The sequence below is a fragment of the Panthera onca genome, chromosome D2 (genome assembly GCF_046562875.1).
Source record: "Panthera onca isolate mPanOnc1 chromosome D2, mPanOnc1 haplotype 2, whole genome shotgun sequence".
NCBI classification, from domain to species: domain Eukaryota; kingdom Metazoa; phylum Chordata; class Mammalia; order Carnivora; family Felidae; genus Panthera; species Panthera onca.
The window spans coordinates 52,948,182-52,962,763 of NC_138349.1; the positions used below are offsets into that span (position 1 = coordinate 52,948,182).

Consider the following 14,582-nt stretch of genomic DNA (forward strand, 5'->3'; position numbering starts at 1 on the left):
AGGTAAAGATCTCACAATGTGTTAGTATCACCATTGCATAGAAACAAACATCAACAGTTTTGAACATTTCATAGAGAAAGTAAAGTAAGACAAGTAAAATCTTTACGGCAAAACTCAAAAAAGTTTAACTTCCTTAAGAAAGCATTCATAACTTCCAACTAGGGTTTTTGATGTTCTTTCCTAAACTTCTCATCTAAACAAATAATAAATGAAAAAAAAATCAGTAATTCTAAACAGATTATACTTATTAAGACCAAATGTTAATAGAATAATGCAAGGAGGGAAATCCATAGGCAAACTGTAAGATTCAAAGCTTTGAAACCTTTTACCACAAATGTTTAGTAAGGTTGAAAAAAATTTGCTTAAATGTCAGTTTGATAAAAGCCAAAGGGACATTTCCCACATGTGTTTATATTTAACCATATTTTTAAAGATGGAAAAATAACAGTCATTCAAAACTAGGGTTAAGCTATTAGTTCATATGAATTGTAATTTAAAGGTATTTCTCCGGGGCGCCTGGGTGGCGCAGTCGGTTAAGCGTCCGACTTCAGCCAGGTCACGATCTCGCGGTCCGTGAGTTCGAGCCCCGCGTCAGGCTCTGGGCTGATGGCTCGGAGCCTGGAGCCTGTTTCCGATTCTGTGTCTCCCTCTCTCTCTGCCCCTCCCCCGTTCATGCTCTGTCTCTCTCTGTCCCAAAAATAAAAATTAAAAAAATAAAAAAATAAAGGTATTTCTCCAAGCTCTAATTTTATTTTCTTTGATAAGAAAACACTTTTAACCATGTGTTGCTTAGGTAAACCTTTATTCAATACTAAAAAGTTTAAAGGTTTAAAGGTTTAATTCTGTTCATTTATAGGTCTGAAAGGTTTTTTTTGCATGTAAGATAATCAAATATACCTTTGAAAGCACTTTGTATAATTACAATAAAATGAATTATTCCTAAATTCAGATGCATGATATGTGTATTTGGTTTCTACCCATTATAAAAACACAACAAAATTTGACTAAACCAATTTACAATTTCCATTAAATAGTAAAACTGTTTGACAGTTTTAAACCATACCAAAAAAAAGCCATATGAGAAAATGAGAAATAGTGCAGGACAGTGGTTCTCAAAACGAAACATGCAGCTTCCTGGTAAACCTATAGTGCCAGCCATATGCCCACAGGCAGTTCCAAAATACAAATTATACTTTTTACCTCCTGTATTGGTTTGGTTCATCTGTTATTTCTATCACAGAATCCATGGTTTATAAGGGGGCCTTAGTTTCGCTGATCATAGAAAAATTCTAGAAACATATGTAACAGATACAAAGGGAAAGTATTCAAGCAATAATTAATCATTTTTCTCTATCAAACTTTAGAAAAATATCACTCATCAGGAACACTCAAACACTTAAATCTCTTATCAAAACAGAACATATGGAACTTCTGATTCTGAATAGCATATAGCAGGTCACAGCCAACATTCAGACTGACAACAATCTGAAAAGTCATATAAATTATAAATCATTAAAGGTACCAAAGAGCTATAGAAGGATCAAATGAATAAATTTCCAAGGAAGTGGGGACTGTTCAGAGGGTAGGCTAGAACTGGCAGATGATTATCCGACCTGGCTAAATTTGTAGTCAGTAGCATGGGGCTAGAGAGAGAAAATTTGACATTTTGGGGACCTCAAACACACAGCTGGTTTGTCCCATAACACATTTGCTGAATTCTGAAACTGAATGGTAAGCTAAGAAGGTTAACCAAAATCACTTGAAAAGCAGAAAGATCTCTCAGCCTGGCAGGGCTTAAAAAACAAAGACAGGAACAGAAAAGGAACTAAAAACATAACAGGCAAAAATGAAATCCTAGAAGGCATGGAGAATAAAATCTAAAGATAACACAGACACTTTTTCCCTGGGGACTGGGAGAGGACATCTATCTATACTGGTTATATCTAAAGGCTGAAAATTCAGACTGTGGGCTTAACAGAACACTAGGATGGGGGTGGAGAGCAAGGGAGTAAAAAAAGATAGGGATTTCAGACACTATTAGTACTAAAGTGATAAAATTGGAAATTGAGGACCTAAAATAAAAGGTCAGCTTCCCACTTGAGATATTTGCCAAACACTGAAGTGGATCAGGCTGGAGGATAAAGAAGCTGGAAATCTCTGAGAGCACTTCTGATGCTATGTTTCAGAGCTGATGAGACAAAGACCCAGTGGCCTCAATTAAAAGTCCAAGAGGATCAAGCTCTAGAAACAGAGGTAAACAAGGTAGACTGAACCCTATCAAAACTGAAAATCAACTTTGATCTAGCTTAATCCTTGATTTTGTTAAGGCAATCAGCTCTCCCATCACTCCATATCAGTCCCAAAGAGGAAAGGGCAAACACTGGTAGATAATACAATCTAAAGGATCTACATTTCTTACATAAATAATAAACAACTAATAGTTATGCAAAGAGGCAAAATAATTTGCCTAAAAACAAAAGGAAACAGCAAGAGAAAAGTTTCAGAAATAATACAGACACTGGAAATAAAAGGACTTCAAAATAACTATGATTAGTACTTTCAAGGAAACAAGGAAAGAACTTGATAAAACTTGATAAACTAGATAAAAGAATAGAGAATTACAACAGAGAATTAAATATATAAAGAAAACAATACAATAAACATCTAGAACTTAATTTGATATAGTTTAAAAATTCATTGAATAAGTTTAACATTTAATGCAATCCCTATCAAAATACCAACAGCATTTTTCACAGAACTAGAATAAACAATCTTAAAATTTGTATGGAACCACAAAAGACCCTGAATAGCCAAAGCAATCTTGAAAAAGAAAACCAAATCTGGAGGCATCACAATTCTGGACTTCAAGCTGTATTACAAAGCTGTAGTAATCAAAACTATATGGTATTGGCACAAAAATAGACACACAGGGCAAAGAAACAATAGAAAACCCAGAAATGAACCCACAACTATATGGTCAATTAATATTTGACAAAGCAGGAAAGAATAACCAATGAAAAAAAGACATTCTCTTCAACAACTGGTGTTGGGAAACTGTACAGCAACATGCAAAAGAATGAAGCTGGACCACTTTCTTACACCAAATACAAAAATAAATTCAAAATGGGTGAAAGACCGAAATGTGAGATCTGAATCCATAAAAATCCTAGAGGAGAACACAGGCAATAATCTCTTTTGACATCAGCTGTAGCAACTTCTTTTTAGATATGTCTCCTGAAGCAAGGGAAATAAAAGCAAAAATAAACTATTGAGACTATATCAAAATAAAAATATTCTTCACAGCAAAGGAAACAATCAACAAAACTAAAAGGCAACCCACAGAATGGGAGAAGATATTTGCAAATGACTTATCCAATAATATCTAACATACATAAAGAACTTATAAAACTCAACACCCAAGGCATTGGGTGGCTCAGTTGGTTGAACATCCGATTCTTGTTTTTGGCTCAGATCATATCTCACAGTTTGTGGGGTCAGGTCTCCATGTTGGGCACTGTGCTGACAGCATGGAGCCTGCTTGGGAAATCTCTCTCTCTCTCTCTCTCTCTCTCTCTCTCTCTCTCTCTCTCTCCTTCTCTCCCACTTGCACTGATGCACACACGCTCTCTCTCAGAAATAAAAATTAAAAAAGAAAAACTCAACACCCAAAAAACGATTAATCCAATGAAAAAATGGGCAGAAGACATGAACAGAGATTTCTCCAAAGAAGATATACAAATGGCCAACAGACACGTGAAAAGACGCTCACTGTCACCATCAGGAAAGTGCAAATCAAAACTACAATGAGGTATCACCTCACACCTGTGAGAATGGCTAAAATCAAAAACACAAGAAACAACAGGTGTTGGCAAGGATGTGGAGAGAAAGGAACCCTCTTGTACTGCTGGTGGGAATGCAAACTGGTGCAGCCACTCTGGAAAACAGTATGGAAATTCCTCAAAAAATTAAAAATAGAACTACCATATGATCCAGAAAATGCACTACCCAAAGAATACAAAGACATTAATTCCAAATGAGACATGCACCCCTATGTTTATAGCAGCATTATCTACAACAGCCAAATCATGGCGGCAGTCCACAGGTCCATCAATTGATGAATGGATAAAGATGTGGTACATATCTATGTATGTGTGTGTGTACACACACACATACGTATTCAATGGAATATTATTGAGTTATAAAAAAGAATGAAATCTTGACATTTGCAATGACATGAATGGAGCTAAAGAGTATAATGCTAAACAAATAAATCAGAGAAAGACAAATTCTTACGATTTCACTCATATGTGGAATTTAAGAAACAAAACAAATGAGCAAAGGGGAAAGGGAAAGAAACAAACCAAGAAACAGACTCTTAATTATAGAGAACAAACTGATGGTTACCACAAGGGCGTGGGTAAGGGGGGATGGGTGAAACAGATGATAGGGATTAAGGAATGCACTTGTCATAATGAGCACTGGGTGATGTATGGAATTGTTGAAACAGTATATTGTAGACCTGAAACTAATATAACACTGCATGTTAACTGTAATTAAAACTTTAAAAAGACAGAATTCATGAATAAGTTTAAATTTAAACTATTCTCTCTGAATCTTCCTCCTACTTAGCCACAGACATGTTATCAGTCACAGAAGGATGTGGAACAACTGGGAAAATAAAGCCCCGGTTCTCTGGCTAGAGAACCAAAAGGAGAATTCCAGGGAACCACGAAGAACTAGGGCTCTTAACACATCTGGAAAATACAAAAGACTAATCAAAGAAATAGAAGATATAAAAAAAAAACTAAGGAAAATTTCAGTAATTGAAATTTTAAAGCTCACTAGATGGGCTCAATAGCAAAATGAAGAAGACAGAATTAAGACTCAGTACACTTGAAGACAGATTAATAAACATATTCCAGTCTGAACAACAGAGAGAAAAATTATTTTTAAAAAATGATTAAAGACCCAGACATCTATGAGATATTATTAAAACATCTAAAGTTTATGTCAGCAGAGTACCAGATGAAGAGAAAAAAATACAGTGTAGAAGGAAATTTTCAAAAATATAAGAGTCTACAACTTTCCAAATTTGATTAAAGAAACACTCCTACAGGCTCAAAAAGTTCAGAAAGCCCAAACAGTATAAACTCATGGAAATCCATGCCCAGACAAATGAGAAGAATCCAGAGTGGAACTGGGTGGAATATCAATATTTAAGAGGAAAAGGACCAACAGAGAGGAAGGGAAGCACTGACCTACCAAAGGGGGCAGAGGGAGTGCCCAGAGAGAGAAAGATATCTAGAAGGAAGGAAGAAGTATCCAGCAGAGTCAAATTCCTTACTAAAGAACATTAAAGGCAAATCTGATAACAATATGATCCAAAAAAGGATTTCATATTTCAAGTCATCAGGGTAGGCAGCATTCCTTACTGGTTTAGAGCAAAGGTTCTGGTGTCAGACAGACCTGGCTTTAATTTCATGTTCATCTAATTATGACATAGCACAAGTAACCTAAATTCCCTGAGATTAGGTTTCCTCATTTGTAAAACATGGTATTGAAGACCATATCTGTCTTTGCATTCTACCATATTTAAGTATAGTACCTAACAGATATTAGGTACATACATGCCAAAAAAGTTGATAAACAAAAGAATGTTTGGCTGGATAGAAGAACTACGGAAGGATTAAATGACCGTCTTCTTACTATTGCTGTTGCTATTGGATTTTTATGAAAGTACAGACGATCAATCTGTACACATTTTAACAAAATTAAGTTTTTCTTGAGCATTTTTAAAAAACTTTGACATTGATTTGAATTTTCCCTCTATCTCAGATACCTACTGGACACTAAATAAAAACTTATGGCAAAAGAACTTAAAAAAAATAAGAATGTAGAAAATTGTTATTAGGGAAACATTTAACTATAAGACAGATTTTAGATTAATAAGTAGACATTATGTTATCTAGTGAGAAAAAACAAAATCAAATTATTTCTGAACTGAGATTAGATTAGGGTGTTCTGAGTTGCTCCTCCTACACCAGGCTCAGAATGAAAAAAAAGTGTGTGTGTCCATGTGTGTGTCTGTGTATGCACGTGCAGTGTACTATTTCACTCTTTCATGTCATTTAATAACTCCTTATCTTTCTTTCAATTAATATAAAACATTACCACTCTGTTGTGAAGACTATATCAGTGCCTTAAACATAGTAAACAGTTAATAAATGATACCAACTATCTATGTAACTGGGGAAGAATAACTTGCTGATTTTGCAGAGAATGTTCAATTTGGATACCATCTAAAAAACACAAATAATTGACATCTTTACAATTTTAAATTCAAACTTCTCAACATCCTGGAAAATATCTGATGCATAACAGTCTCAATCCCTACTTCATTAAATAATGAAAAATAAAATCTATTGCATATCCAAAGTTTACATACTAACCACATAACATCAATGTTGATTCAAAAGCACATATAGCACACAATACTACTTTTTACATTACTGTAAATGAAATTCTCAATTTGGTATTACTTTTTAAAAGTAAAGTTTTGAAAATTTATCAGTATAGAAGTTTTATCTTATGCACGCCTTTGTAGCAAAAGACATTAAAACCAATATGAAAAGTGTTTAGATACTAAAGAGATGTTTTCTTTCATCTTCGAACACTACAAACAGAGATTCCAATAAAGAAAACCACAACTTTGCTGAAGTTTAAAACATCTGGGGAGTATCTTGAGATATTCATTCTTAAGAGCTCCATGTTAAAGAACAGCCTGAAGGGTAGATGATAAATCTGCTCTAAAAGTGGAAGTGTGTTTTTAATCCCACTGAATATAAACAGACTCTTAAAAAAAAAGAAAAAGAAAAAAGAACTCTAATTCTAAAGCAATGTGCCAAGAGACAAAAATGCTCCATAAAAGGAAACTTTAAAAATAAACACTAGAGCTCAATTATAAAACAAAAAGAACTTAATTATTAAATAATCATGAGAATATAATGATTTTAGGATATTAGCAACCAGAAAGTAACTGTCAATAAACCTTTGTAATTGCTAACTGAAGAATACTGGGTGACGGGTTCAGATTACAAACATTCTTTTGTAAAGATGTTTCTCCAGCTATGAATTCTCATATGATAACAATAAACTCTCAGAAAGCTAATGTAAGAAATAAATGGGATAATTTATATTTTTAAAAACTGAAGATGTATCTTTCTTTTACATCAAGTTAATATTAATGCAAAAGTTATTTCATAAACTTTGCATTTACAAATACACGATATAGAATGTATCAAGACATGATACATGAGATCCTAAAACTCATATATATTTTTTTAAAGTAAGCTCTACACCCACCATGGGACTTGAACTCGTGACCCCAAGATCAAGAGTTGTATGTTCTACCAACTAAGCCAGTCAGGTGCCCCTAAAACTCATAATTTTTTTTACAGAATTTACAATAAAACTGTCCATAAAGCTTATTAACTGAAGAGGGTATTCAGACTATTTTTAAAACAACCACCAACACTGGACTCAATACAATGTGGAATATATTCTTTTCAGTACATACTGAATTTCAAAAGTAAAAACTTCGAACATCCACCAATTTGGAAGCAAAAGCAAACAAAAGCAAGGTGAAATGACAAAGCCCTGGGTTCCACAGTTATTTAGCTACTACAGAAAGAGTGTTACAGTATATCCTACAGGCTATACTGATATATAATTTATAGGTAAATCTGTTTCCCAATTTCAAAGTATGCAATTTAAATATATATTATATTGATAATAAACCAGATTTGAACATTTTTAGTATTTTATAAATGCAAGAACTCTAAAATGAAAATAAAGGACAATTAATCTAATGTAGAACTGATATCTAATTAGACATAATATTCTTTCTGGACAAGAGGGGAGGTCAGAAAGCTTTCTCTATAAAAGGCCAGGTAGTAAATATTTTAGACTTTGTGGGTAAAAAGAAAAACTCAAGGATATTTTTTAGGTGGTTGGAAAACAAGAGATTAGCAAATTTCCAAAAGTACGTTTGCTAATAAAATTAAAAATATAATTGAGTAGTGTTTTGTTTTTTGCTTGTCAGTTTGTTTTGTAATTCAGTCTACTAATAAAAAGAATATAATTCTTTTGGGGAGAATAACATTTCATTTAATTGGTGTTCAAAGTTACTGTTCCCTATCATCAAAAATGACTGCAAATGTTCATCTGTTAACATTGATCTATTATGAGATTTTACATATTTCAACTTTGAAGAAGTCTTTTCACATAAATAGATTCTGCCAAATATTGATACCAATCCACAAGCATATGATTTTTATTGAATATATTCATCACATAGAAGGCATTTATAAAATTCTATTGCAGGAGTCTCTTGATATTTGTCTTTTAGAATGTCACTACCTTATAGATTAATCACTTCCAACTCAAAATTAGACGAAGGGTCGTCAACTGCGTTGTTAAAGGATTTAAAATAAGGAAGCATCCGTTGCACTGCCATCAAGGTCTGAAAAATACTCCTGGAACTATTGTTTCAGCCTGAAAAATATATCTGCTATAAAGGGTGTAAGAATAGAGATACTACTTCTTGTTTTAACTTCTGACAGAATGAGACATACATAAAGTAGCTTGACATTTGTCACAATTCAAACTACAGTAGTTGCTGTCAAATGACTACCATGGTTAAGTTTCAAATGTAAGTGCTATATAGGCCTCACAATTAAGAAACAATATCAGTATCATTAAGAAACAATATAAAGACTGAAATAAAAGTTAATTTTCAAAGCCATTCCATGTGCTACAATAATTAGTTAATGGAGCGTCTTATCTAGAAAACTCTGAATCTATATTCTTAACTCAAAATAACTGTAGTAATCAAATGGCAGGGCAAGTCAAATAGCTCAAATTTCAGGCAGAAATTTATGGAACTATCTCTTCATGAGATCAAATGAAGTTCACTGTTAATACTACTAGTTCAATAATAAATGAGAGATTCAAATATTTTACAAAATTTTGTGATTACAATAATACAATGAATAACCACAGGCTTTAAAAACCTTACATTTTCACAAACTTTATAAATATCTTAACTCTTTTTTTTTGTTCCATACGTATTTTGTTTCATATGTCACACATCTTAACAGATTATACTTTCAGACATACTGAAATAGTGTTTTCTTAATTTTTTTGAAAATATTCTTGCCTACAGTTGTTTGATAGACTTTTCATGAAGGCTAATTAATTGTCCAGTCACTTGAAACTCAGTATCACTTCTGTGAATTAAAAAAAAAAACAACTGATTACTGTCAGTAAATATCTGATGACTCACCAAAAACTAAGGAAAACCACTCAAAATCATTCTTTTTCTTTAATTGACTACTGATGTTGCTACCAATGTCCTCAACTGTTAAAGCAACTATTGCCACCAAAAAACTGACAGTCTTAAATTTATTTTCTCTAAACACATTTCTTTGGCTAATACAACAAAACACAGTTTAATTCACTCAACACTGGTAAATGGCTCTCACTGTTTAGCTAAGAAATTATATACTCCCAAACCTTACTTTGGGTGCAACCTCATTTTGATTTTTTGTTTGTATGTGTGAAAAACCTCTGCTGTGATAAGCTATTATACTTTAAATTTTCTAACTTGTATAAGAATTGCTTTCCTTGAGTTTGGAATACTGTAAGTGCTTAGCCTGATAATGGCAATGTATACAATAGTCTTTTAATAGAGCTTAATAAACACAATGTCTCATCATCTAATTTAATAAAATAACCCATAGTTCACTATCCTGTAAAAATGGGATTCAAAGTCCCCTTTTCTCTTTTTCTTGTTTTGACATGATAGGTATGTACTAGAAATAAAAAATAAAGTGTTATGCCACAGTAACAAATGTGACACTTAAAACAGTGTTGAATTACTTTATCACTGGGATGTTAGTATGCCAAGCAGCAGTGTGAAACAATGAGAATGCCACATCAAATCTTTGCTGTAACTATTCATCCCTGCCGTAGGGGTGGGAAAGCAGCCATAGACAATACATAAATGAATGAGCATGAGTATCTTCTAGTAAGATAGAACTTTAATTATGGACAGTGAAATTTAAATTTCATATAACTTTCACATCATAAAATATTATTCTTCTTTTTACCAGTCATTAAAAATATATAAAAACCATTCTTAGCTTACAGACCACAAAAACAAGTGGTGGGACAAATCTGGCCCATCCCTGCTTTAAACAAGTTACTTATTCTCTTGGGCTCAGCTCACTCTTCTGTCACATGCAAATAATATGATTGTTGTACCTATCTACCACAGAGGAAAATGAAAAGGATCATCAAACATACGTGAACAGGTTCTAAAACTATAAAACAATGAGTATCAACTAATTCTATTTTGCATTCACAAAATATTGATTGCACAACATTCAATGTACTTATGCAGGCAGTCAATCCAATTCCATAAAGATAAAAAACAAACACTAAGCATTTACCTGCAAAACAAACAAGCACTTCAGAAAGTCACTATGGATACAAAAAAAAACACTTTACCCACAAACTCTTTTAATGTTTTATTTCAGCAACCAGCTTATTTGGGACTTCCTCCATACAGCCAGCAAGTACACTCTATCTCTTTTTGGTAGCTTCATAGTTTTCCATTGTATAGCTACAACTTAATCTCTACAATAAACATTTAGGTTTTGTCTAATTTTGTTTGCTTTTACAGGTAATATAAAAACAGGGGTGCCTGAGTGGCTCAGTCGGTTAAGCGTCTGACTTCAGTTTAGGTCATGATCTCATAGTTTGTGGGTTCGAGCCCCGTGTCGGGCTCTGTGCCGACAGTTCAGAACCTAGAGCCTGCTTTGGATTTTGTGTCTCCCTCTCTCTCTGCTCTTCCCTCATTCAAGCCTGGTCTCTCTCTCTCAACAATAATGAATAAAAGAAAAAAAATTAAAAACAAACATCCTTACACATATACAGTTCATAGATCCAAGAGCATTTAAGACATAAGATTTTGATAAATAATATTGATTTGATAAATATTGATACGATTTGATAAACTTGATAAATAAAATGATTCCTTCAAAAAGGCTGTGGTGACTTATAGTCCCACCATAATATGAAACTGCTTATTCCCTATAATCCTTGCCATGTAAGAATTATCGTAACAGGTTTATTTTCATTCTTCCTATGATTGAGGGTGAACATACTTTCATATGTTTACACACCATTTTATTAACTTTTCTACCCAGCAACAGTTCACAGACATTGCTCATTATTAATATATAATTGTTGTTCTCATGGATTTCTAGAAGCTCTTTACATAGAAATATCTTGGACTGTGATGTAGTTGGCAATTATTTTTATCAGTTGGTAAACTGGCTTCTGACTTTATGCAAACTTTTTGCCATGTATTAAAAAATATTTTTAATATAGGCATTCATCCACTGCAAGAATGTAAAACCAAAAAGGAATTGGAAATTAAACCCAAAGACTGTAGAAAGAAGAAAATAAGAAAGAGCTGAATATGTAGAAAGAGAAAACAAACATGCTCTATAGGGAAACAACAAAGCCAAAGTTGGTTCTTTGAAAAGGCTAACAAAATTAATGAGCCACTCCCCTTGCAAAGAAGGAACAAATAACCATTACAGAAATGCAAAAGGATACTTTTCTCCATAGACTATATAAATATTAAAAGGTCATAGAAAGATATTATGAACAAGAGTATGCCAATGCATTTTAACATTCAGACAAAAATGTACAAATACTTAATCAAGGCTGACATAAGAATAAGTGAAAAAATCTAAAAAGTCCTTCACTTTGTTTATTTAGAGAAGAGAGAGAAGGTGCATGCGAGCAGGGGAGGGGCAAGGAGAGAAGGAGAGAATCTTTTTTTTTTTTTTTAAAGAGGAGAGACAGGAAGAGAGAGAGCACGAGTGTGGGAGGGGGGCAGGGGGGTAGAGAGAGAGAATCTTAAGCAGGCTCCATGCTCAGCGCAGAGTCCAATGTAGGACTCAGTATCAGCATCATGAGATCATGACCTGAGCCAAAATCAAGAGTCAGACTCTTAACTGAATGAACCACCCAATCGCCCCAGTCTTTCACTTTTTTAATGCAATATTCCCAACAAAGAAAACTCAAGGTCTCAATCACATTATCAGTGAATTGTGCCAAATATTTAAGGCATAGGCAAACCATAGGCACAATTGTACAAAGAGTAAAAAAGGACAGGAACACCAAAGAGTATCCCCATTAAAATGAAGATATCTATTCATGAAATGATATCATGAGGATAGTGAAAAGGCCAAGTCAGAGCTGGCATTTACCAACTAAAATAAGTCATAACCTGAATATACAGAGAATTTCTATTAACTGCTAAAAATTATTAATAGAAAACTGGAAAAAAGAACTTAAACTTGCAATTCACAAAGCAAGTGTATCTAAATAGTCAATATACAAATAAGAATATGCTTAACCTTATTAGTGGTCTGGTCAAGGAAATACAATTAAAACTATAATAAGATACCTCTAGTCACTCACCAACCAGTGTGGCTAAAACAAAAATTTTAAAGACTGAAAATACCAGTGGAACAAATGGAAACTTCAGTCCTGTTGATGGGAATATAAAACTTTGGAAATCTCTTTTGGTAGTATCTAGTAAAGTTTAAGACAAGCACACCCAGTCACCCAATGTTTCCATTCCTATTTATAATTCCAACAGAAATGTGTGTACATGAACACCAAAAGACACATACAAAAATGTTCATTACTAGCATTGTTTGTAACAAAGCCAAACCCAAAACAACCCAAATACCCATCAACAGTAGAGTATAAAATTAAATTGAGACAGATTTGTACAGTGGAATTGGATAGAGAAAAGAAAATGAAGAAAGCACTACTATATGCAACAATGTGGATAAATCACACAAACCAAGATGAGCCAGAGAAGCCATAAACAAAAAAATATACACTATATGATTTCATTTATTTAAAGTTCAAAACAGCAAAGCTAATCTCTGGTGTTGTAAGTCAAGATAGTGGATACCTTTGGGGAAGGAGAGGGGCCAAGGGTGCTTCTGGGCTTCTGGCCAAGTTCTATTTCTAGAACTGGTTGGTAGTTAAACAAGTATGTTTACTTTGAGGTAATTCTTTCAGCTGTACACTTATGATTTGTATACTTCTTTTACGTGTGTTATACTTCAATTCATAAAAAGTTAATAAAAGAAGAATGAATGTTGAGTTTTGCAAATGCATTTTTAGCATCTATGAAAATAATCATTTAAAATCTCTCTAAAAATTAAATGGTAAAATCAAATCTGGGTCCAATCAAAAGATTAAAACCACATAGTAAGTTAAACGGAATTTTAACATAAAGAATTATTAACTATGATAAAAAAAGAAAGGTCCATATGGTATTCTAGGGCTGAATGAAAAGTACCCAAGGAAGGAAAAATTTATGAAGGATCAGACCTCTTTTGAGAAAGTGTGGGTCAGCCACCAGATAGTAGAGTTCATTGGTTTAGTTGGTCTGGGGTTACTAAGCAAACAACAGAAACCCTCTGAGAAGCAGTTGGAGAGCAGGGTAAAATCATATTAATAGATTCCCTAATTCTGAATTATCCTTTCATTTTGGAATAAACCCTACTTGTACTACTAGTCTCTTGATATATCACTGTATTTAGTTTATATTGCTCTTAATTTATCATTTGTGGCTCTTTGTATCTGGTAAAGTATTAAAAATGTATGTTTGTGTATTAATTTTGTAATTACCCACCAAGTAAATGTTGGTTTCTAATTATTTTTCACTTCTTCGTTTTACAAAAATACAGTACTTTCATCTGCAAATAGCATTTCCTTTCTTTACCATTTTTATACCTAACGTATTTTTATCAGAGTATTATGGTCTGACTTTTGTTTTTAAAAAGTCAACCTTGTCTGCTGGGCTGAGAATATGAGGAAAGCAGCCAAGGGTGGAAGGAGAGAAACTAGGTTAAGAGGCCATTGTAATAATTCAGGCAAAGGATAATGGTGGCACAAAGCATAGGACAGATGACTACAGCAGTGTAGATGGTAAGAAATGATTAGATTCACGATATAGTTCAAAGGTGGTTCAGTAAAATGTGTGAAGGACAGGATATGTGCTATAAGAAAAAGAGAAGTACCAAGAATACCTTTAAGGTTTTTAGTCTAAACAACCAGGACAGAGTTGCCATTAAGTGAAACAGAGAAGGCTGTAGGTGGAACAGGTTTGGGGCAGTGGGGAAAATTAGGAGTTCAGCTTGGATTTGTTGAGTTTAGACTATAAAAAATCCAAGTGCATTCATTAAATAAATGCTGGAAATCAGTCAATCTTTCAAACACTACTGATTCCCCAATACTCCAAAACTGCGATGAGTAAGGACACAAAGAATTATGCCATAACATACACTCTACTTCACTACAAAGAAATGATTCTGTGAGACCCACAAAAAGGAAAAACTTCACAAAAGAAACTATCCTTCCATGGCAGGAACTGGCCTATATAGCCTGACTGCCATGTATAAAAAGAACGAAAATGCAGGCTT

General features: G+C 33.5%; 1 protein-coding gene across 6 annotated transcripts in view; it reads right to left on the reverse strand.

The window, feature by feature from the left end:
* The window catches only part of ADK (adenosine kinase), a 516,864-nt gene that overhangs the window by 362,635 nt on the left and 139,647 nt on the right, over nt 1-14,582 (reverse strand). The window lies entirely within an intron of this gene.